Source organism: Trachurus trachurus (genome assembly GCF_905171665.1).
Source record: "Trachurus trachurus genome assembly, chromosome: 14".
In the NCBI taxonomy this organism is placed as follows: domain Eukaryota; kingdom Metazoa; phylum Chordata; class Actinopteri; order Carangiformes; family Carangidae; genus Trachurus; species Trachurus trachurus.
In genome coordinates, this window is record NC_139903.1 from 22,443,520 (window position 1) to 22,468,995 (window position 25,476).

The following is a 25,476-nucleotide window of genomic DNA, read 5'->3' on the forward strand; positions in this document are numbered from 1 at the left end:
TTTGGCACCGATCTTCAGTATCTTGAAATGATAATGACAGCTGCAGGGTTCGCAATGGCAACTGAAACAACTGCAAAATGTTTTTGCTCTATAGTTGGTACGTTAGATGTGTTCCCTTATAAACTATTCAGGAATCAGTGATATTACTGAGTCAAATAGCCCACCCGAAGCTCTGGCCTGAAATGATGTCAACATTAAAATGTTTAAAATGTATCACTATATAATTTTATTAAACTATTCTAAAGCCTTGTGCTGTAATACCTGAAGATGTGTAGAATAATTTCTTGTAATTGGAAGATTTGAAAAATGGGTACAAATGTAATTGCTCAGCTGGAATTGAAGTAGGTTTGTGGCATTCCTGTGATAATTTGAAGTAATTTAGCGTCTGGAATGGTACGCTGCTTTGGTATTACAAATTTCATGTTTCTAGAGGATGAGGTGCAAATTGGAATTTTGATAAGGTACCCAGACTGCACCATAGAGAGCTGGATAACAGGGATTTCAGGCGATTCACTATTCACTGTCCATCAGCAGCTCAGTACAATGCAGAGGTTCTTGTCATTAGGACAAAAGAAGAGAACATCAGCCCATGTTATCCAGTCTGTTCAATAGGGATTTTTCTTTTTTTTTAGAAGGGGGGTAAGGGGGTGTTACGAGTTTCTTGAAGAGTGGAGATAATCTGATTAGTAATGTGATACACTGCCGGAGGGAGGGCGGAAGCACCGAAGCCTTCTGAGGAAAGAAAGTAGTGCACATCTCTCATCACATCTCTAGAAAAAGGTGGTAAGAAGCTAAGTGTTGTATTATGGGATTGATAGACAACAGGCACATTTTTTTTTTTTTTGTTACCCTTAAGAGCGTTTGGTCATTTCTATTTCTGGGATGTTCCACTGGGCCAACAGGGATTGGCACTCTCGCTGTTTTCCGTTTTGACATGAATATTTATGAGCTACATACTGTCATCAACCTGCTAACTTGTATAACCACAGTCTACGCCACCTCTCACATTTTGCAGTTCTATAGTGGTTGAAGCCAAAATTATAGTTTTCACAGTCTCTAGCAAGCACCAAATGAAAACACAGAGACTGACACTTTTCTTTTAAGGCCTTGGGGCGGTAAACTGCAGAGCATTTGAAAGTGAGTACATACCTTTGATGCCCACTAACAATTCTGGTTGGACTTTTTCTCAGTATGAAGTGAAAGACACAACTTGGCCATTTTAAACAGCAGGAAAACTTTGAAACAATCGTATCTAACATTATTTGCTTAGTCTTGTTTTCTTCTTTATCTCCTTCACTCGGCTGCAGAAGAACCCAACTGGACAACAGCACTTTAATTCTTCTCATTGGGGACTGACCGTCTTTGTCATGTGTGTTATCAGCTCTGCGCAGAAGGCCTGCGCCCCGTCTGTTCTGTTGTAGTTCATTTATTTGCAGACAGTTGGTGGATATGCGTTTTCAGACTATAAAGTGGGACAATCAAGAATTTAGTGGGCACACTACATACATGCACACATAAATGCATAATAGGCTATACTCCTATTACATATACATCATTGGTGTTTTTCCGATTCCTGTTTTTATAGAGATAAGCAGCTCAGGTCCTGCTAACAATCATGAATGTTGCAAAATAACTAATAACAAAAAAGAAAACTGTAGGACACACACAAAAACACTTTTTAGAAACACATAAGCCCTCTGTACAGAGGCAGGGTTGAAGTCAACTGTAACTACACACTCTGATATACGTACATCTTCAGGAGAATACTGCACTGCAGGAAGTGCTAAGACACATTCGTTTGTCAGGGGTCCTTCTACAGCAATACATTGGTGATGCCATTTACAGTACCAGGTGCTTAAGCTAGCACTTACTGTAGATGGAGCTTTCCTTCGTCAGCTTTCTGCTCAAGTTAACCTGTTTTTTTGTGTGTCTGCTTGAAGAAATAAGTCAGGAGTGCTCTGCATAATTGTATGGCTTTGGCTGCTATCTGTAATCACCCTGGACTTCACCGCAGGCAAAGGAGAGCTTTGTGGTGCGTCAGGTCTCGATGCTGCAGGCTTTATGGAAGGACTAGTCCCAAGATAGACTTGTGAAGTTGAAAGTATGAATGCTTGAAGTGTTAATGTTGTTCACGCCGACCTTTTGTACAAATTTTATATGATCTTAATCCGTCTCATTTCTGCTGCTCACTTCCAAGTATATTGAAAATTGCTCATAGTGATCACACCTGTCCAGGTCAAGATCTGTCACTAGAAGTGGATGATTATTACAACCAATTTTATTTCTGGGTGAAACCATGACACTAACATTACACACCTGCTGCTGTGAAAAAAGTGGTTGATCATCTACTGTTTGAATTACAAAACAGGAAAAACACATCTAAACTCATTGAAGACATTTTAATTGTGATTGTGTCTGATACATGACTACAGTACGTACCTAACAATAAGTGAGAGGGCATCAGAGTCATCTGTTGTTACCTGCTACAGTGTCTGGTTGTAGTCTGCTTGGTGGATAGGACCAGTGTTTGTTTTAAAAGCACAAGACTCATGTGAGTGTAAATGTGAAGCTTAAGAACTAAACTGGCATTAATTTGCATGAAAAGTAACTTAAGATGATGTATTCACTGACATTAGAATGCTAGTTTTTCCCAGTCTTTTCAGAAAATATTTTACATCAAAGATTCATGCAAAATCTGCGATGTCTCCATTAGAAGAATTTAGTAGAAAAATGCTACAAGACTATCTGAGGCAGAGAGACAGAAAAAAAGCTTTACTGTGTAGAAACAGTGGCATTTTTAGACTATCTTGAATTATTAAATCAGGGAGCAGAAAACCCAAATCTAGAGCTGCATTTGGCTCCACATAAAACATGTGCTTCCGGACGTTGTCTTTCCCTGAATCAAGGAGAGGAATCCCCAAAATACCCAGATGAAAGATGGCTGTCAAAGTGCATATTTTTCACAGATTTATGTCAAGGAGAAGGAGCAATATCCTCCCTTGATTTCTTCCCTACTGGCACTGATTCCAAAAGTGTGGCAATTCACCACAATGCAATATTGATGTAAATGTGCTATTGCAGAGAAAACCACTACTTTTAAAGATTTTTGCAACTGTCACCCATAGAAGTACACCGTGTTCTGCGAGTATTTCTATGACTTGCATTTGAAAGGATGAGTTCTGTTTTTGCATTTATGTAATCTCAGTCTAGTACACTGGGAAGATACTTCCATATTACTCAATTTTTTGTTATTTTTTTTAACTTAATTTGTAGAGCATCTCTTAAATCTTAAATATAATGTAGATTGTTGACTGATTTGATTTATTTTATTCTTGCTGGCAGTGGTGCCAAGAGAATCCACTGAAAAGTTCAGAATTTTACATTCAAGAAAATAAAAATTGACAATTTGACAAAAATATATATATATAAAAACAAGACACAATAATTAAAAAAAAAAAAAAAACTTTAAGAACAACCCTTTAAAAAAGCATTTCAAGTTTAAGACTTCATGGCAGCAGAGGTATAAAAAACAGGCAATGCTAGTGATGATGATAGATGATAGTAGAGCCTCACTGTCATGTGTAAGGTCGACATTCTTGTTTTGGCCTTGGGTTCATTCAGCTTGTGATTCCTCGGTGTCTTGAAGGTGCAGCTGCCTCGTGTTGCTGGTAACAGGTCGTGCAGAGGAGGTTGCTGGATTTGGTGCATGTACACCTATCTATTTTCTGTGCTGCATGTTAGTAGTTACATTCAATAATTTTATCTTATCAACACATCACTTAAGTCGTTGGGTCCATATTTGTGTTCGGTCACACTGAGTTTGCTATGGCAGCCTCTTGATTCCATCTCTCATTTTTTTTGCCGTTATTCCCATGTTGCGGTTCAGAAAGCCTCACGACTTATCACTAATCTCCTCACTTGGGTGATCACTGAGGGGAAAACATCACTGGAAGAAAATGTGCTATGTTGCTGTGTATCAAATGTTGCCTGGGCCTTGAGTTTCCCCCCAGATGACTATGTCATGTTAGCATATTCACATGTTTTCAGTCCATCCTTCAAATAGTCAGTGCGGGAATGAAGCACCAAACTGATCACAGCTGATCTGAGCTTAAGAGAAAGCTTTAAATGGCCATTAAAACTGCAGGAGGCAAGTTGGAGGAAACATTCAGACAGTTGTAGCTCCCCATGTCTCCATCTCTGGAGAAAAGAGCAGAGCCATAGTTTTATCTCTTTTGTGGGGATAGTTATTCGTTGTCTCTCTCATTTAGGTTCACCCCACACATAGTTTTACTCAGGCTAACCCTGCTCCTGCGATCTAACTGCAGTGTATATAAACTGCATTGGACAGGGACGCTTTACCTGAGTACAAGCCAGTATTGGCTAGAATGTTATTGGTATTGATCAACAGCCTATCTGATATAGTATGCTCATTTTGTGCTATGACATAGTAAAAAATAAATAAATAAATAAATAAAAAACACTAATGTGCACTGAGTGCTAATTCTGAACTTCATATGATGATAATGAGATTTTCAAAGGGTTGCTTAATTGGTGCTTTTGGTGTGTGTGAGGGGTGAGGATCCATTTATAACAGCAGCACTTAATTTCCCAATCCCTGAACGCTGGTGCACCATGGCAGCGAAGAAGTCTGGGTGTCTTTTCAGAGGCAGTGTGCTGATGCAAATGCATGCTGGCATTTGCTGACAATGGAAAAAATCAGCCTCTTATGTTGGCTTGATGAGCCGTCCTGGGAAAAAAGGGGAGAGCTTGCCGACTGGCTTCACTAGTGCAAGCTGCGACTGTACACACTCTCTGTTCATCACCCCGAGAAAGCATGATTATCTCCCCCTTAGCCCCCCCCCCCCCCCCCCCCCACCCCACCCCAGGTCTCAATTAGTTTGTCACTGAAATGAGCACAAATGGGAGCCCACCGGTTTTTACTGAGCTGCATTTCATTGATCTGGCGTGAAAAAGGCGGCATATTCTCTCTGTCTGGAGCTTCTGTTCCTTGTTTCAGTCACTGTGTGTTTTGACACAGACAGGCATTCTTTAAACTTTAAAGACCTAGGTAAGGATAAGTGTAAGACTAACAGGCAGGTTTTATTTTCCAGTTATGCCCACTGGAGATGTGTGTATGTGTGTATGTGTGTTTTTTTTTTCTTCAGGTGATAGGAGGGAACCTACAGTAACAGTGTAGTCATTTTGCAAATAGTGCTGGCCCCAACTAGGCATATTATAACTTTGGTGTCCCTACTGGTTAAATCAAAGAACTCTCCAGAAACTCTCACCCCCAAAAACACATTAGACTGCACCAGTATTTTATTATCATCATAGAAAATATGTATTCTTTTTCAGCAAATTCAGTAAAAAAATTTTTTTAATGATTCGATTTTTGTAGGGAACTCACTGGAACAGTCTGAAAGGACATCACAGTTCCCCAAGCTCCACTTTGGCAACCTCTGCTCCAGCAGATGAAAATTCCAAGTTAATACAACCATCTGTTATAATACAGACCTGGAAGATTCTTTTCTTCTGTGAACGTCTGTTATCTTAATGCCCACATATTGTAAAAACAGATCCTCTTAATTGGAAACAAACGGTTAATAAAATGTGGGGACATGTTCCTTAAATTCAGCCTGTGTGTGGAGCGTAATCCCAGAGATGGGGAAAGGCCTTCATTTTTGGCTGGGAAAAATACCTCTGTGTGTGTGTGTGTGTGTGCGTGTTGTATTTGTGTATATTTCCCAGCACCATTTATTTTTCAAAGTGGGTTGGATCGTCTTTGTTTCCTGCTGCTGAGAACACATGTCGTCCATGTGAGGTGTGTTTATTTGCCATATTTGGTGCCCCTAAAGCTTCTAGGGTCTCCTTTTGCCTTATTCACTGTTTGTCTTGGTTCAGTGTTTCAGCTTAGTCTCAACATAGATCACTTTCAGACAGCTTTCCATTCATCTGTTGCATTTATGGACAAGAACCTCTGGCAGGGAGCTGCCAATTAATTTGTTTGACTTGTGGTCAGGAAGTTGTCAGAATGCCAATGTTAAAGTTTAAGTTTCGGTCACTCAAAACTGAATGCAAATGTGTGGACTATAGAAACCCGCTGCTGCCTACTCACAGAGGTGATGTGCAGACAACAGTTAATGCATATACAGTAATGAAGAAAATCTGCACTTTATAACTACCATATACTGTAAGCATTATACTTAATTATTGGGTGTGGCTTATGTGTTGCTCTGACTCCACCATTGGTCACATTTCCCAGGAGGGTGTGAAGATCGACTGGAAGACAGCTGGAGAAAGATCAGGAGGGTCATCCACATCTGATACCAAAGACAGGGATTACAGACTCCCCCCAAATACAACCACTTGTTATCACATAACACAAGAACCAGATTAGCGTCTCACTGTGACATCTGAAAACAGCTGCATTCACTGAGTGAGCCAGTTCCAGCTCCCAAACCCTAGAAAGCTTAAGATGAAAATATCTTGAATTGCCACTCACAACCTAAACGCTTTTTCATTTGAAATAAATCAAAACTGTTCTCACAGGGAAAGTATTGAAACAACCATCTTAGCGCAAGATCAGTAAAAAAAGAAAAAAGGAGAACCGTGTTCAGTGGAGACACTCTCAGAATTAAATCAAGGTAGTTGGGGTTGATGGGGTATGACATTACTGAGTCTCACATTACCAAGTTTTCCCTCCATGACTGCTCCTCTGAGCAAAAAATCCAGGATGGAAAACCAGCAGCTGCATTTGCCAGCATTGCACGCTTGTGGCCCCATATGGCAGTGAGAAATCACAGAAAATTTTTGACTCTTTGACAGCCAAAAATCCTGCAAGCTGACATCAGTTACTGAAGCCGCACATTCAGTCTGTGATTCAGATGCCAGAGGATGCCAAAAGCAAAAGAGAGGCTAAAGACCGGTCCAGCTCTCACTGGACAAAGTGCTTAGTCACTTCTGATTAGGAGGCACTGTACTTCACTATAAAGATTCAATTCATTATGGGTGGGAAAGTAACTATGCTGACTCAAGGATTTCTCACACTGTTCCCAGGGGAACGCCCACAGTGTGATTCAGACTGATGAAAGGGATGAATCCTCAACAAGTCCTCATACTGAAAAAACAAAACGGGTCATTCAAGGTCTGGTAAAGTGTAGGGTCTTGGTAAAAATGTTAAACTTTTGTTTGAAATATATAATTCTAAATAAAGGAACAGTGCTGTGTTTTGATTCTTATATAAAACTTTCGCTTCATACAGCTTCATAGTCATAAACTTACTGATGTGGCTCCAAGGCCCAGGGCTTTGAAAGTGACTGAACATTATGCTTCACTTTAAAGGTCACATATCCTCACTGTAATTAGTGCAGTCCTTTTTTTTTTGCCTTGCATGGCATATATCAGATTATGACCAAAGTTCAGTCATTTCCTTCCCTCAGTTCATTGATATTCTTTTTGAGTTTTACAAGGACTTCATCTCCACTTTCCTGCTACAAAGTCAAATAAATCTTGCATGCCTGAAAATAACTCTTTCAGTTCCAGTCATAATATTGTCAGACTTGGTCCAGACTGCGCTCTCAGGAAATTAGGAAAACACTCAGGGAAATAGTGGTGTGTTTTCTTGTCCTTGTGCTGCTACCCAAGGCGTTTTGAGAACTCGCAGGAGGAAACTTTGAAGAGCTTCATGGCACGGAAGCCCCGAATGGTACTGTGATTCTGAGAGACTTATTCAGATTTGCTGTTGCACTGATATTGCATTTTTAAAAGTTCTTTCTTCAGCAAGACTTGTACTAAAGTTGCATTTAGCCTCTCAAGCTAAAGGAACCCAATAGATGAAGTAGAAGAGAAATTACATCTGGAAGACTTCATCCCCACTTAGAATTTCCCCTTTACCTCCTTTATGCTGTGTTGACTTTTCCAGTCATGGAGGAAAAATGAGTGCGCTCTGGAAATCGGAGGATTCCACGTGGTTACCGCAAGTGGTCAAACCTTTCAGCCTGAGCCCGTGCTCTCATCATTCTGCTATGTGCATTTGCATAAGCAAAACTTGTATGATGAACTATCTGAATCAGCATTAGCAATTGATCCCAGGGCTGAGGAGTAAGAGTGCATATGAAATTACTTTACACCCCAAAACTTCAAAATTGAACATTATTTTAAGCATGAACCACACTGTCATTGTTTGAAAACCTCATCACATCTGAGATAGCTCATACTGAGCGGTATGTTGTCAATAAAGGTGTTAAAGAACAGATAAACATTGGGCCTTATTCACCAATATCTTCTTAAGAACCTTCTTAGATTCTTTCTTAAGTTGTTCTTAAGAGGTTCCTTAAGAAAACCCTACGTCAGATTCATCAACGCTTTCGTAAGCCTCAGAATTGTTCGCAGCTGTGTTCCTACTTGATGAATGCCATCTCCTCGTAAGTTGAGGGCGTGTGCCAGGTGAGTCTAATTAACATAGGATTAGCACAGGTAACCGCCCCATCAATGCCCGTAAAAGGGCATGAGACTGCAGGGTCGTGTGCACACAGAACCCACAGGCACTGAGCAGAGAAGGTGAAGTGAGAAAGAAAATTAAAATGTTCAAATGAAAATCTGGGAGGGAGCACCAGACTCCAAACGTAAAAAGAACTTAAAGCAGATATCAGTGGAATGTTTTTGTTAATATAAGTCCTAAATAGTCCTATTTTCCGTCAGCAATCACTTACATGAAGTATTTCAGCCTAAACACGAGTCTCTCCGTCACTCTGCTCTGCTGTAACCCGAGGAGAAAATTTTCCTTGTGGGATACAAGTGTTATCCAATGAGGAGAGAGAACGGCATGAAGGGCTGTGTGTGCAGCCAAGGGATGCGCGTGAATGTGGTGACGTAGCACGAGGACCAATTGATGCCTGACAAGGGCGGGGGCTGCTAACTCATGGTGCGTTCAAAGAAACTCGTACTTTGTGTTTTTCCTTCCTGTGAAGTCATACCAGTTCGATCTGGTACGAGTTCACGGGTCGGAAGTTACGAGTGGCCGTTATAGGGAACTTTCACAGACAACAGGGGCCTCATTTATCAAAGAGCGTGTAAAAGTCCTCTTAAATTTTCAGTACGACGGAAAGGCAAAATGTGCGTACGACCAAAAAATATACACTCTTTTCAGATCTATCAAACTCCGCGTACACACGGCTGCACGGTATTTCCCTTGATAGATCACACCGGACCTGAGAAAAGCGTGGATGAGAACACGCCTCATACCCAGCCCCCTAAACAGCCCCACACAACCATATGTGGTCAATGCAAATCAGTTACGTGCATATTAAGTAGCCATGTGCACTCTGGAAACCTGTGGAATGACGTCAGTGGAAGACGGTGAAGACAACAGACGGACGGAGAGCGGAGAAAGAAGCGGAATTTCTCTGAAAGCGAGATACACGGTAACAAGGCAATATCAGTCAGAAACATCATCTTGCATTGAAAGGCTACAATAAAAACAAAAAACTCCCAAATCTAAATGAAACAGAGCAGAAAGAAGAAGAATCATATTTATTCTGCCCCTTATTTTAGATTATGTCATAATAATTTAAAGCAGGGTTTCCACTGCCAGTCAGTACTACTTTGCACCCCTTAACCCCCAACTTCCGTTCACTGGAAGATTTGATTTTCATAGCTATATATTTAAAAAAAAAAAAAAAAAAAAAAAAACATTGAAGTCCACCAGTCTGTGACTTTTCCTAAAATGATGTTGGGCAGCACCCATTTTTGTTAAATACAATAAATATTATTCACACAAAAAATATCGATCATGTTTTCTCATTTGCTTTGATTTGCGCCGACATTATTGGGCTTGCTGCTTGCTTGTGTGTGTCCAGTCTGGCTACTTAACACACGCACGTCGCAGAAATTATTTTCCAGACTGGACAGACTGGTTGTGGAAGAGGTGTAGCCTACATGCAGGGGGAAAATATCAATATGATATCAAAAGAAAACGAAATTCGTTTTATAAAGCCAGTATTTAGGAGCAAACTAGTGTAAATGCACAGGGGAAAAATCAGAGTCGCTGCTTTCATGTAAAGTGCCGACGTCAACACGTGTGCGGTGGTGGGGGGGGGGGTCATCATCACCACCACTTGCTACTTCAAACAGTGTCCGCGCTCCTCTCTCCCTCGCATACTGCAGTTCTCTGACTCTGCAGCGGCGTCGCCAATTCCTCCTGTTCTTCAAAAAGCGTGTAAATGCCGGTACGCCATGGTCGGACTGGTCGTAAATTTTTGCACTTACTCCCGACAAGTTTTGGTTTGATAGATCCCAAATTAGGCGGAGAAAAGTGCGTACGCACAAAATGGGGGAAAGAGCGTGTAAAAAAGCGTGTATCCACAATGATAAATGAGGCCCCTGGATGGTAAAAACACGAGCTACGGGTTACCTGGAACGCTACCAAGTCGTAGTTGTGACTTGAAGCTGTAACTTACGGTTTCAAAAGCCTGCCTTGAACGCAGCATTAGCCGAAACGGCCGCGAAGCTGATATCTGCTTTAAGTAGTGAAGTGGCGCTACTGCGGCAGGAATGAAACAAAGAAACAAACAAAAGGCTTATATTTAGTTTATATTTTATATTTATATTTAGGCTATATTTAGTAGCGTCAGCAGTGGATGCAGCTCTTCGGTTGTTATCAGAGAGACCACACTGTCACGTGTGCCGTCATAAATATCATCATATTATCACATATGAAAAAAAAAACAGTTGTGTGTAGTGTGAACACTTACAGTAAGTGCACTATTGCAGCCCGCAATTAGGAAAAAAAAAAAGCATATCGGCAGCTGTATGTTGCGCACAACAACAACAAACAACACATTTACTACCCCCCCCCCCCCCCAAAAAAAAAAAAAAACGAGAAAAAAAAACTGATGTGAATTAAGTGTCTATAATGTTTTTTAAGAGACTGCAATGATTTGTCAATTATTATTATTAATATATATGATTATTAAAAACATCATAAAAGATAAGAAAATAATCCTTATTCAAATCATATAATATCATACAACTGCAGAACAAAAGAAAACGCTATAATCGGTTATTTTTGCAGAAGTCTCAGCACTTAAAAGTGCGTAAGTATACTCCTGACTGTTCGTAGATTTTGTTCTTAGTTAAGAACAAATTCTGGATAAGAAAACATTCATGAATGCCACAATCTTCGTAAAAACTCCGTAAGTAGGACTTAAGAACAAATTTGTTCTTAAGAACAGTTCGTGAATGAGGCCCGTTGCTCTTTGTCTAACATAAGAACTTACTTGACTTTACTGTTTATTACATCTTTTTTACTGTGTCAATATGCTGTTGTAGCTTTTCCTTCCTCATAATCATGTTGCAGTTTACAGATGCTGCAATAGAAATCCCCCCTGGGAGATCTAAAGTGTTTTATCTTTCTGATATAACACTGGTTCTTGGTCACCACCTGTCTGCCGAGCCATATGCCAATCATATTATTCTGACGGAGGACAGTACTTAAGAGAAAACATCCCAACAGTCCTTCTAAATCTGAATTATTTGCCCCCAGTCTTCGATAATGAATATGCAGCATCCTAATGGCTTGCAAATGAGGGAGAAGACTGGATCAGTGCCACCACAGAAATAGCTGCAAAAACTTTTTGCCATCTCCTGCTTCCTTATTACCAGCTCAGCCTCTTAATTCAGATCCCTATTCAGAGCATATTTATTTTGCACTGAGCAGACTTCCAGGCTGGCGCAGTCTGCATTTGCGAGATTATTCCTAATTAAATTGTGTGTACTTTTATTTACAAAGAAAAACTATAAATAAAAAGGGGCCAATCAAGAAAGCTGCATGCTGCACGCTGAAGGGGGTGAAACTTCTCAAAGGATTGGTTTGCTGTTTTTCAACCTAGATCATTTTAGATCAGAGAGATGTCAAAGGATGTGGTATGTAGTTACCGCAAGAGCACCATTTATTTATTTATTTCTACCCACTTCAATTATCTCAAAATGTTGGTTATGGTGCCATAGAATGAAGCAGCAGTAATTTAATCAACAATCAAAAAGAGGGGTAAGAAGGCATCGTGTGGCGCAGCAGACGCCCCATATACAGAGGCTACAATCCTCGCTGCAGTAGGCCCCAGTTCGAATCCCACATCGGATGGCCCTTTCTGCCTCCCCATTTCCTGTCTCTCTATACTGTGCTATCCAATAAAGGCAAAAATGCCCAAAAAACATACTTAAAAAAAAGAAAAAGAGGGGTAAGGTCTAATTCCAAAAACCTACTGCCAATTCGAAGTGTAATGTTGATTTCAGACATTAGTTTGACTTTTTACCTCTTAAATATTACATCAGTCTACATGTGAACATGCTCTCAGTAGCCTTGTATATGAAGCCTAAATGATAGGAGAGTGAGAAGCTGCACTCTTAGGGTGCATGTTCTCATCCAAAGCTATCAGCAAATTTGTACAGTGCACAGTGATAAATGATGTGAAACAATATTTTAATAAGCTCTGGGCTGGGAAATAGAGAACCTATCATTTAAATCAGCTTGAGCATTCCTGTGATCTTTTGTCATGTTCGCTATTTTCTTTCCCAGAAAAGAACAGCTTACATTTGCAATGCAATCTAAGATCTATGCAACATCATTTCTCCAGTCCCTGTGTTGCTGGCCAGATATTGCTGTGTTTAAATCCAACCATATTGCCTTGACAGCATCATACCAGAGATATATTACACAGTCATTGACTGAGTGCGTTACCCCTGGCCTCACTTTGTCCTTGATGGCAGCGCTCTTCCTTAAACTGTAATTTATTTGTTGTTCACTTGTCACTTGTGTTCGTCATCAACCATGCATTTTACCTCAAGCGATAGCTCATCCGTTTAGCATTGCTTAAATAAGAAAGATGTTAGCTGAGGAGAGTAATCCCTGCAGCGTGCACTGGATGAAATGCTTTTCAGAAATATGCAGGCTATTCTGCTGATAAATATGGGCAATATAGAGCAGATTAAACCGTGGATTCTGTGAAACAAGAGAGGCAGAGAGGAGGTGCACAGAAGAGATTTCGATTTGTGCTGTAGTCTACAGTCAACCAACAATTTCTGGTCAGTAATCAAGCAGAGATATTCAAACCTCAAGTGCATCATCAACATTAGACTGGGTTATTTCTTGCTTCCTTCTCTGGTTTATTGGGTGTACTGTAGGGAAGATTCGGACCAATAGATGCCATAAAACCCCATCCCCCCGCCCCGCCCTCCCCTCCCAAACAAGCAAGCCAACATGCACATAAATAAGGAGGACACGCATTGAGCACCATCACTGTACTTTTATTCATTTTAGAAGGTGGGAACTGGAGCAGTACACTTACTAATGGAAAATGTATAAATGAACTGTGCAGCTTTCACTGTATTTTTCCATTAGAGCTATACCCATACCTTTTGTTTAGTTTGTTACAATTGATATCAGATATTTAAATGGCACAAGATAAAAGCTCATGGAATATCTAAAATAGAAAGGTTACATCACAAGGGAGTAGATCACAGCTCCACCTGCATCCACCTTTAGATCCATTTGATTTAAACGAATATGTGATTCTGATGATTGTGATTGACACAAAAAACATCCCAGTCGTCCTTTTGAGCTATAAAAACAACATAGTTGAGTGTTCAACATGCAGTAAGTTCTAGAAATGAGGAGTTGAGGGAAAAATCGAAGATGTGCCATTTTACTGTAACTGTCAGCAGTGAGTGATGTGGGTCCCTTGTTTACATGCAGTTCTCCTGCTTTTGAATTTGTGACTTGAGAGTTTGTAAATATAAGACTTGGAACCCTCTCAGATGACTAGAGACATGACTTGGATGTTTCCCAAAATACTTTAAAAGCAACACTGCAGTCTTGCCAGTAGTCCTCGGGACTCATTATTATGACAAAAAACGACAACAAAAACAAAAATCCATTAGGAATCTCTGTGACGCCTGAGTGCTCGTGGGTTTCCAAACAATGACTTCCTCTCTATCTTGTGTGCACCATTAGATGGTGTAGGACATCTCACAGGAAAAGTGATTAGTCATCTTCTAAGTCTATCCCCTACACAGAATTTGGGTTTCTCCTCCCAGATCTGCTGATTTCCCTCTGTTACACAACTACTATTGACTCTGAGGAAACTGTGCCTCGCTGTGAACGAGGCATTTTAATGAATGGAGCCCTTCACCAACATATATTAAAGCTTTTCTCCTGGGCATAGATTTCCAGGCTGTGATAATGAATTAATATGCATGCCTAAGGCCAGGCCAGGGGCATAATGATCACAGATTATTAGTGTGTGTGCTAATGAGTTTATTTTCACAAAGTGCTCATCGTCTCCTGCCCTTGTATCTTTTCCACGCACTTGAGTTTAATCCTACGGTGATACATAAAACCTTCTATTTTGTAGGATTTGGTCTTAGAATTCATAAGTATAACCAAGTGAGATTGCCTAAGAGGAGTCTGAGAGGAAGTGATAAAACTTGGCACTTGTCTGACAGCATCCAAGGGTAAATAACGCACCCTCATTACTACAGGAAGCTACTTCTGTTTCTTCCCAGTCTTGTCATGAAGGCGGTTGTCTCATTTTCATGGAGCAGAGGCCCAGCGGGGCTGAAGAGCAGAGATGTACTGTAGATTCTCCAGGGCGATGCTGGTGTTTGCCTTAGGAATGTAGAGTTGACACCCACATCACACCCACCCTCCACAGCCAGACTGATGCCTTGGGAAGGCCCAGTTGTCATTTGCAATCTTTCGTAACTGCAACATGTCTATTCTAGAAACACGCGGGACCTGATGTTCCACATGTAAACCCTAATCATAGATGTCACACTTATGTTCACATTAATAGATAACAGGCTTAAACATTCTTCATTAATCAGTCTCCCCCTTCCATTGTGGGACTGAAGATCTATTGGCATTTATATTTATATCGACCTGCGTGGTATTATCATCGATAATTGACTACAAATATTCAAGTCACGCTTTCACAACGAAGAGGTATAAGGCCAGTGATGTACTGGAGGAACTGGAGTATTGCTAACTTGAAGTAAAACAGCGATGTGAGCATGTTAAGTGTTCATTAACCCACTGTGACTTTGAGCACGTTTGTTTCGTGACAATGCAGCTCGCAGATGTCGGGTCAACTAAAGAGACACAATGTATCGCCATCATGACTTCAGCAGCGCTTGCCTCATACTGATTCATCTTGGAAATGAGCAGTGAGGAAAGACAACTATGCATGAATTGCACATGGAATGAAAATTAAGCAGAGATGCACAGTCCAGTTGACGCAGATGAAAATCACATTATGTGAAACTGCTGACCCAGATTTAGGTAATGGTATGTTGGAGACCGTGAAGAAGCTGTGTATTTTATTTAGCCTGGACATGTAGCTGATGTAGCTAAGCCAATGAAATGATTGGATTGCAACCAGCCATTTCCTACGGAAAAACCCACCAATTTCAATATACCAATATTCTATAATTCAGCTCATACCTGAAGTATGTACTTTAATACAATTGATGCTGTCAAAATTGAAATCCTTAATTGTTGCCTTGTTTTTCAGGCTTCTCAGAGGTTAGACATCTTGTGTCAATCAGAAACCACAAACTTACTATAACACAGAGAACCCTGGGAAAAGAATTGATTACAATGAGGTCCGGTGTTTCTCATGTCCAGTCCATCATTACACTGCACTGCAGCATTCATTCACAGTCTTCTCATCTTTCCTTGTTTTTTCCCCCCATGCACTATTGAAATTCAATGCATACAGTATACAAAAATATTGCCATCTGAGTGATAAATAAATTGCTAGAAAATATGTGTTCAGAGTAAAATAAATTAATTTAAGAAACAATATTAAACAATGCTACTTGAATTCAAATATGAATGATATAAATTAATATTAGGGTTAGGTGATTAATTGTGATTAACCACAGAAAAAAGTGTGATTAATTATCATTATTATTTTTTCTTTCTGTCGATCAACAGCTCTAAATACAATGTAATTCCCTACCTCTCATTGTCCGTTGGATATCGACCAAACACACTGTTCACTGAAGCCCATTTCTGCCTGTATAATTAGCCAGGCTGCTACAAGAGCTGTGGGTGGTTTTGCTAGTCTTTAAACAGACTCTAGTGGCCATTGGAAGTAAGAAAGGAGTGAAGAAGAAACTTGATGGACTCAGTGAAAGACTCTTATCAGTGTTTTCATTAGTGCAGCGGGGACCGCTCTGCTGCTGTGACTGGACTGCTGCCATTGCACTTGGGACTCTGAGAGAGAAGCTTCTGGCATTATCTGGGCACCTTTCTCTGTACTTTGTGGCTGTCTGCTGGTTGTTAGTTTCATCAAGATGCATTCGTTAGCAGTAGAAGTTAGACTTGAAAACATGTTAGTCTTGTCCCTCGCCATCAAGCTGTTCCTCAGAAATGTGTAGCAGGGAACCGTGAACATACGCTCGTGTCGTCACCCTGGTGCAATGCAGGCGTTTGCTGCTTGTGTTACACATCATTAATAGTCCAGAAGGATGCGGATACAGTTTACACTGTGAGTGTATACATCACACTTTAAGCAGCTCGTAAATCACTCACTAATTATCCCACCAGGCTATTTAAAAACAAGACCCCCTCCACAGTGATTCCGTTTACAGCTTCTGCATGCTCCGCTTTGGAAATTGATCTGCACATTTTGCATTGGTACATATTTGTAATTATTGGACACTGAGCTGTCCTGTAAAAATCAGCTCTAGTTTCTATTTTAGTTATTTTCATGGTGCCTTAGGTTTTATTGTTAATTTGATTGATTTTTATTGATTTATTAAGAATAATGTTCTCGTATTTGGGCCAGACCCATAGCATACTGTGTTTATTTAAGCATTTTAAATGAAACTAAACTCACTGATTTCCTCAGGAGAACCTTGGTAATAAGGGAGCGGAGCAGTCCTCTGGTCTCTGAACACCTTTAGTAGAAGTAAAGCGTTATTAGGCAGGATGCCCTACATTGTATTTACACTCAGAAAAATTATTCCATTTATTACAATGCCAATACAGTCCACTTTAACAAAGCTCAAAGGACTTCCATCGCATTGTACTAATTCATAATGACTGGATGCTTTGGAAGACTGGTTCAGTGCCCAAGCACACAATGCCACATTTTAAGATAGTTTGGAATAGACATATTTTAAACAGATAATTTGCTATTTGTTCATGGTGTGTGGTTATACATAACCACGGGTTCCATAACATGTAGGAAACACATAGGGAACCAAACGTATATAGATTCATCAGGAAAAGTAGTGTGTTCAGCTTATATTGTATTGCAATGAATGTTTTCCACATTCCATTTGGGAAGAATTGGGTTGCATAATAACTCAAAAAGTAATTTAGTATCTAATCAGGTGGAGGAGCTTTTAATGCTGTATTTATCAACGCTTTGACTGTACACCATCAGTTATGACTGACTTCATCTTTAAAATAAAAAAAACTGTAAAGCTTGCTATATTGCTGGGGCACAGATGTAATTCAAAAAGTTTTCATCCCACCATTTCAAAAGTTGAAGTTAAGCCAGTTGGTAAATGTGAACTGTAGTTTTCTCACTTACAGCTTTCAGGTTTCACTCCTACTGCATATGAATTATGATTTCTTCACAGGAGTTGAAAGACCTGTAGTACTACAGCTTTGGCCCTAGCTCTAACTAACAGTGAGCCCATAACCACACACTCTGAAACTCGCTGTTGATGATGAGAAACTCAGCACTCTCCACATCTGACAGTGATATTAGATACAGTATGAATCTATCATCACAAACTGAGCATGAGGCTTTAAAGCTTGGCGTCTTTGACACAAGTCACAGTTCTATCAATGATATAATTTGATGGTTAGTAAAATGATAGTCCATGTTCTTTGGTGGGAGGATTGCATACACGTTATGTGATAGAAGTTACAAATATAATATAACATCAGCTAAATCCAAGGCACTCTCAGGCACACTGTTTTGAAATTACATTCAAAAAGTGCAACATGGCACATAATGGCTGGATGACATTGAGAGACAGCATTTTTATTTATTTTTATTGGCAAGTGAACAATGTGCATGGCTGTTGCTACACAGCCTGAGTAAGTCTAAACTCAACATGAGCACTGTGAGTGTTTTAACGTAATCATGAAAAAAGTGTAATTGTGTTGTACTCACCACAAGTGGGTATTGTTCTGCAAAACCTGACATTTTTGCAGAAAACTAACATGTTATCTAAACATTTTACTGACTTCTTATTCGCACCAGCATGTGTGACTTGACAAAGGTGAAGAACACATCCATATCGAAGACATAATGTGGCAGCAGTTATGACTTGTGTCTATTTTAGTTGGATATAAATGTAATTTCTCGAAGATCAGGTGCTATCTTCGGTGTCATATTTCTAGAAGTATATTCTCATTTTCACTATTTATTGTCTATTTCTAAAAATGTAGGAATTTACTTTTTTTTTTAATAGTGATGAGATAATTAATCAGTTTACTTGAATGTTTCTAGAAATGCAGCTAAAAACACTCACTCATTTTCAGAGGATCACGCAGAGGACTGGAGGAAATCGCTTGTGAAATCGAACCCGCGCCTCTGAGCAACGACAGTGGTGTTGGTTGTGATTTTTAAATTATGAGCTCAAGGCATAACAGAGCCACCTGACAGTGTGAGTGAATCGATTCAGCAGATAATAAGACACATTGGACAGGAAATGGCTCCTGCCATTCATCATTTAACCAAAGACAGCCCTTGCCAATTTAACATCATGTCATTTGTCATAAACATACGTAGCCTGACTAATGCAAGGCAACATAATGACTTTATCAATAACTCATCATCTGTGACCAGTACATCAGAGACGGTGTTTGCTTCATTTTTATGAAGAGGAGTCCATTATTTTCTACACACAGATTACAGCTTGTCAAACAAACGACCTCAATTAGTTGATCGGAGCCATGTCTTGCTACTGAAGCGCATGTCACTGCTGGAGTGTAATATCTCCAGACAGTATTGGCATTAAAAGAAGAAGTCTGTGTCACTGTGTTGTGCTTTTGCTTGGCAAAGAGAGGCAGCAACATTAGGCAGATGGAAATCACATTACAATGACAAGTCACAATTGTGCGTATTGTTTGCTGTTCAAAACATGGTCAAAAGAAATACTCCACCTCGTAGACATACAAATGAGATTTTCAGTTTGAGAGATGGGATCATGGAGCTTGAAGCCATTTATCATCTCCTTATTTGTACTCTCTGGCTTTCTTCTCAGATAGAGCTATCTGTTAAATTGCAAAGGAAGTGGTCATGCAGCAGAAACAGAAGGTGATGACGGCTGCTCCCCTAAGCGATGAGATTTCAGCAGATTAAAAAAAAGCAGTGTGCTGATAATGGAACAGCAGATTTATTCAGCACAGACTATCGCCAAGCACTTACATGTCCTTAAGGCGGGTTGTTGCTAAACATCTCGGAGCAAAGGTGTTTCGTTTCTTCTTTGTCTTTTGTCTTTCTTTGTCTTTCCCTGTCTCTTCAGCCGTGGTGACTATTGTTGCTCATGCTAAGTGCCTCATTTTTTCTTGTTGTGTTCAGCCCAAACAAACCACTGTTGCAGCTGCCAGAGACATTAAACACATCCTTTCCTGTGCACCAAAGCATTTTTCACCGGGAGGCTCTCCCTGACTTCACAAAGCTTTGATGATCTGGCTATATGTGGAATCGCATGAGTTGCCAACAGAGAGCAACAAAACAGACATTTATTCATATGTGGGTAGAGCACTGGGCTCAGAGCTGAACAAAGTAAAACTGTGTGAGGATTCAAGATTGCACATACAGAAACGCACAATTGCACAAGATGTTTGTTTTCCTTCTCTGCATTGTGTAGCTGGCGCTCTGGGTTTTCATGAGTGTGGAGTTGTCAGCACAGTTCATTACACAGCTGTTGTTTTTTAATTCAAAGTTTGGTTCAAGTTCAGTTCTTTTCCCCTTTTTTGTCAGTTACTGCTAATAGCGGACAAGAGAGAATTAAAAGATGCAAATGTGCATCAGTTTAACTCATCGCTCTGTCAGACAGGAAACGTGGAGAGCAGTGTATCAGGTGTGCTGAATACCTTGCGTTAATATGTTGAAACATCTGGGCGCTGCAGCTTTTAGCAGATGTTACTCACACAGGAGCAAACGGTGCATTTGATGGGGACAAGCCGCAGATTTGGTGCTGTAGTATTTCCAGCAGGAGGACATGTACTTGACTCAGACACAGTCAGATCTACTGAACCCCAACCACACTCCAGTGCTACACATTTAAATGGCACATTTCAAATGCACTCATATGTGAAATGTGAAGCCACATCCTCCCCCTCATACTTCAATCTTTTCTCTTATATTTTCAAAATAGTTTACGATGCAACATCCCATAACTCTAACCCCTAAAGAACAATGGTTTATTTAGGTACAAACCTGCGTGAGGAAATCAAGAAATAAAATATAATGATAAAAAAATGTGTGTTAATATGACATTTAAGATGCTCTCCCTGGTTACATGATCCTATTCCACAGCAACCTCCCACAAAATATGTCCTCCCATCTCGCTGTTGTAAGTTTTGACTCCCAGCTATTAAATGTTCTGACTTTCAAAACAAGGTGTTCACACTGTCTCCGTGATGTGAAAGTGGAAAAAAAAAAAAACTTCAGTGCATTAGTGTTTCTAATGATTGGCGGAAAAATGCAAATAATCTTAAATAATTAAAAGGCAAAGCAAATATACCATGTGTTCATTAAATTATTATGGCAAGGCTTTAATAGACTTTGTTTCATCTTTTCTCGGCCTGCTGCTCTTTTAACACTAAAAAAGAAAAAACAAGTCTTTCACTTAGGCAATCGGTGTTATTTTTGCAGCTTTTATAATGGCCTAAAATGGCCAGTGTGCTTTGCTGGAGAATGCTCCTCTGATAATGGACAGCAGCTCTGTCCAGGTAACACTCACACTGCACAGTCTCTCTCTTTACCAACCACCACCCCTCCCTCTCCACCCTCTTACCATCATCGCTCATCCATGTTTGTGTTGGAGGTGGAGCACTGCTGGCTGTGTAGCATCTGTCTCTTCTTAGGTTTGGGATTTTCTTCCTCCCTATCTCTTTCTTTCCTCCCATTGATCCCATTTCTTGTCACGTATCCAGGCCTGCTTATCCCTCACTTGCACAAACACTCCTCCACTTCACATCCTTCCTTCCCTCCGTCCCTCAGCAAATTCTACCTGCCTCCTGCCTATCAAGACAGAAGTGATCCTAAGCTCTTCCCGCCAATGTAAAGAGGAGAGAGAAAGGCATGGATTGAGCCTCGACAACATGTGGCAGGATTAGCAACCTGCAGAACATAAAATGTCAGAACAAAGCTGTTCATTAGCACAGTGATATGCTACTGCAGAAACTATACACTGGAATACTGTACTGCACACGCATGCCATTTAGTTTGACTGAAGACCGGTGGATGCATGTTTTAACCTGTCAGTACACATTGTTTTGCGGTTTAAGCAGCTGCCATTTATTTTTCGGAACATGCGGCACATTTGGTAGATTGATTCTCTGCCATCCATGTAAAATTATCTTTCCTATCATCTATGAATGTGACTGTTTCATTTCATCTGACATTTTACTCGTGTTTAATCAGGTTTTGTAGCTGTAAAACTACTTAACTTGCTCATGCCTTTAACCAAACTACACCCCATTATGCTTCATATGATAACCCAAGTCAAATATTCTTCCTCTCGCTGGAGAAGTTATTTACTGGTTAGTTGTATTTAATTTAATTTCATTGTATCATCAACTCCAAAACAAATATCCTCGAGAAATCTGCCCTGTAATTAGCTTTAGATTTCTAAACTGACATTATTGTGCCAATATTTTGGGATAAAAATATGGAAGATTTATGTGCGACCAGCCAACATATTTGTCCCTAATTACCCTGCTTGAGTAGAGCATCGAGTCCCCCAAGGCCTGCCAGCTGAATGAGCCTCTTATTTTTGTCTCCAAGGCCTCAGAATCTGTCCTCACTTTGTTCCTTTGCTATCTCAATCCTGTCTGAGACTAGCCTGGCTCCTTTGCCGGTTGGCATCAGGCATCAGCTGAGGGAACATGGTGCTTTAGACTTGTCACTGTAAACTGTCCCAGATACACCTCTGGGCAACGGCATTGTGGCAGGCAGGTGTATCTTTGTGTGAATCAGTGGCGTGTCTTTGCCATGTGACTCAGCTTGCAGACTGACATCATTCTTTCCCATTTTGTCTGACACTCAGGTGTGTGCCGCTTAAACAAGCTCTTTGTAAGTTCCAAAACATTAGCATTAAAAACTGTTTGCCTACCAGTCTTAAGCCCTCTGGGCAGCACTATACAGTACCTAGCTGGTTAGAAGGCTTCCTGTAGCTGAAGATAGGGTTAGACAGTGGTGTAACTTTCCACAAGGGGAGACAGCTATTGGCAAGTAAAGGAATGAAGTCTGATGCTGATCTGCCATCGTTAAGAAGATTTATTTGTTCATTTATTTATTTATTTTTGGCCAGAGATGCAGAGGTGGTTAGTCTCAAACCCTGACAGTGCTGCTTTAACTCCTCCTTTTTAAGTGACTTTTTGTTGGTCTCTGTATAACGGACAGTCAATCTCATTGATTGAACATGAATGGAATTTCTGCCTCATGTTATACGAGCAAATTTGTTTTAAGAGTCTGTGTTAAATTGGCCCGAACAGCCAATACCAGCTTTAGTTTGCTTTCAGTCTGTTTCTTTACTGTTGACTGTCAAATAAAGGAAAAAAATACAAGAAATTATCTAGTTTGCTCATGTATATTTTGAATTTGTCTGCCTCGCGTCTTTATGTTCAGGTCATGAAATGCTTAATTTCGATCTTAACAAAGTGTCTGAACACACTTTTAGACACAAACCCATGCCCTTAACAGACTGTGCTTAATGATAAGAGAATAATTGGGTGGTCAGATAATGTGTCTTTTTCACAGGGAATCCATTTACCACTGTCCTGCTGTTTATTATCAGTCCCTCGCAAAGGCAGAATACTTTAAATACAACCAGTTGGAGAAAAGGTGTTGGAGTGATAAAGTGCAGTCAGACTGAATCACCTGTGCTGGACATCCTGTTGTCAAGGCTGGCTTTGGGATCTGTCTGGAGAAATTTGCCAATGCTGCAGTTGTGTCTGACATGACAGCTTCCCTCCCAGGGGTTAAGCGTCATTCATATTCATGAGAGCAATGTTAGAGAGCTGCTGGGAGCTGAGCTCTCTGTGAAACAACTGCAAGGCTTTTTTAGCCCCAGTCTTTTCTTGCTCAACATTTTTGACAGAATGTCATGTCTCTTTCCCCCGACTGATAGGCAACCAATGCAAACCAACACATTCCACGTTGAAAGTTGTGAGAAATAATCAAGAGATGAACAACTGCATCTGGAAAGGCCAAATCAATACTTCAGAGCCTCTTCAATCTCAGTTTTCATTTTTTGAAGCTGATGTTTCAAGGAGGGGAGGCACTTTTTTTGCAGACATGTTAAATTAAGTGTTACCCTTGATTCATCAATTTTGTGTCCATCTTCAGAGCTGTTCATCGATGTTCTGCTTTTTTTTTTTTTTGCTATTCTTAAAGATCATGGCCAGCTCTGTTAGGCCTTTTCTTAAGACTAGTAATGAATACAATTTAAACCAGTGACAGCAGTGCTATTTTCTTCGGCCACACTTTTATCTCTTTGAGCTAATCAAAGGGTATGCACTGTTCTTGCTTGAGGTTCTTAATGGTGTTCCACCTCAAATCCAAAAGGCTTCTCCCACTCTAACTGAAGGGATGTTAAGTCTCTATTGAAAAGCTTGAAAAGCAGTGTGGACGCCAAGTGTGAACATAGCAGAATTGATGACGTATTACATTCGAAAAGCTATTAACGTGGATGTATCCTGACTCATCAGCCTCCCCAAATGCCCACAAGGCAGCCAGAACTAAAGAAGCCTTTCAGATAGAGATGAAAAAACCTCAAATAAGTCTGGTTACTGTTGCATAGCGGAAGCTGGGAATCTACACAGACACACCACCCTTTTATGTATCAGACAGACAATGCTCAGGTCCAGACAAGGTTCTGATGCAGTTAGAAACTGATTATGGGATTTGAAAACTACAAGATATATATCTGAACCTTCAGAGTTCAAACTTAGTCAGTGTTACATTTTTTTTGTAACGTCCCCAAATCCAATCCGCCCATCCTGTCTATCCATATGAGATATTTACATGTCCAAACACAAGGCTGGGCAGCAGCCAGCGCAGGACACCATCCAGGCCTCTGTGGGAGGCGTGACATTTGAAAAATGAGGTATAATGAGTTATCCACAACAGAGATTTGCAAACAAATTATGGGAAAGCTAATCAAGGTTATTTGGCATGGAATGTCAGAGAGAGAATTAGGTTTTGGCTCACAGACTGTTAACGGCAATTTGCTGAGGTTAGTTTAATCTTGGCAATGTTCCACTGCTGCAGGTTTGTCTAATTATGTCCTTAAAACATCTATAGTATCAAGAGGCCTGTTGGCTGATTTGCTTAAAGTACAAATCCTGTTACTAGTCCTGCCTTAGCCAAGTCCAGCTTTATCCAGCTGTTTGATGTATTGTGTCCTCATTTTAAATACAAGCTCTCTGTTAGCAGTTCAGTTCTTATAAATCCCATATAAATATGTTTGAGACCTTTCATCAGATTCATTGAACATACTGAGGAGGTTCTTAGAACTCTGCCAGTAATGCAACTCAAATATAAAAGAAAAAAAAAGAAACATCCATTGATGAGACATGTTGTCAAAGGAAAGACCAGTCAATAAAATCAACAGAGTTTATCTCTTTGGAGACAGATTCTACTTATTGAATTTCACAGAGCATTGTATAGAGCATTAGCACGACCTCAAATTTCAAGGGAATTTATTCAGTTCAACCACTTGTGTGCAGAATGAAGTGTTTTATTCTAAGAATTCAAAGGCAATTACAGTATAATGGATACATCCACCAAAGCCATATAGTCCTTCTCATTTTATTCAAACTCTAAAAAATCATAGATCTCTTAAAAAAGAAGGGCCTCATCTCACTATATTAGAAAAACACACACTGGAAACCAGATCAGGACCATAGTTGAATGGGTTTTTCCCAAGTTCATGACCCATCCCTTCACTGAGTTTTGTGCAGATTTTGTTCAGTACTTTTTGCATAATCCTGTTGACGAGCAAAGAGGTGAAAACATATCTTTGGCAGAGGCAAAAATAGCTGATACACAATATAGTTTGCTTAGCTGGAAATGGGAACCCTAATGAAGATTAAAAAAAAGAATAATAAAAAAAAAACATGTAGAGGAAGTTACATCTGGTTTCCTATCAGGGACACAAATGTCCCAGCAGTGGTACATCTCTGAGCAGTGTATCGTACTGAGTTGAAGAAAAAAAGAA

At 40.1% G+C, this 25,476-nt stretch overlaps 1 protein-coding gene across 1 annotated transcript in view; it reads left to right on the forward strand.

Moving 5' to 3' along the window:
- ncam1a (neural cell adhesion molecule 1a) overlaps positions 1-25,476 on the forward strand; it is a 247,929-nt gene that overhangs the window by 90,381 nt on the left and 132,072 nt on the right. The window lies entirely within an intron of this gene.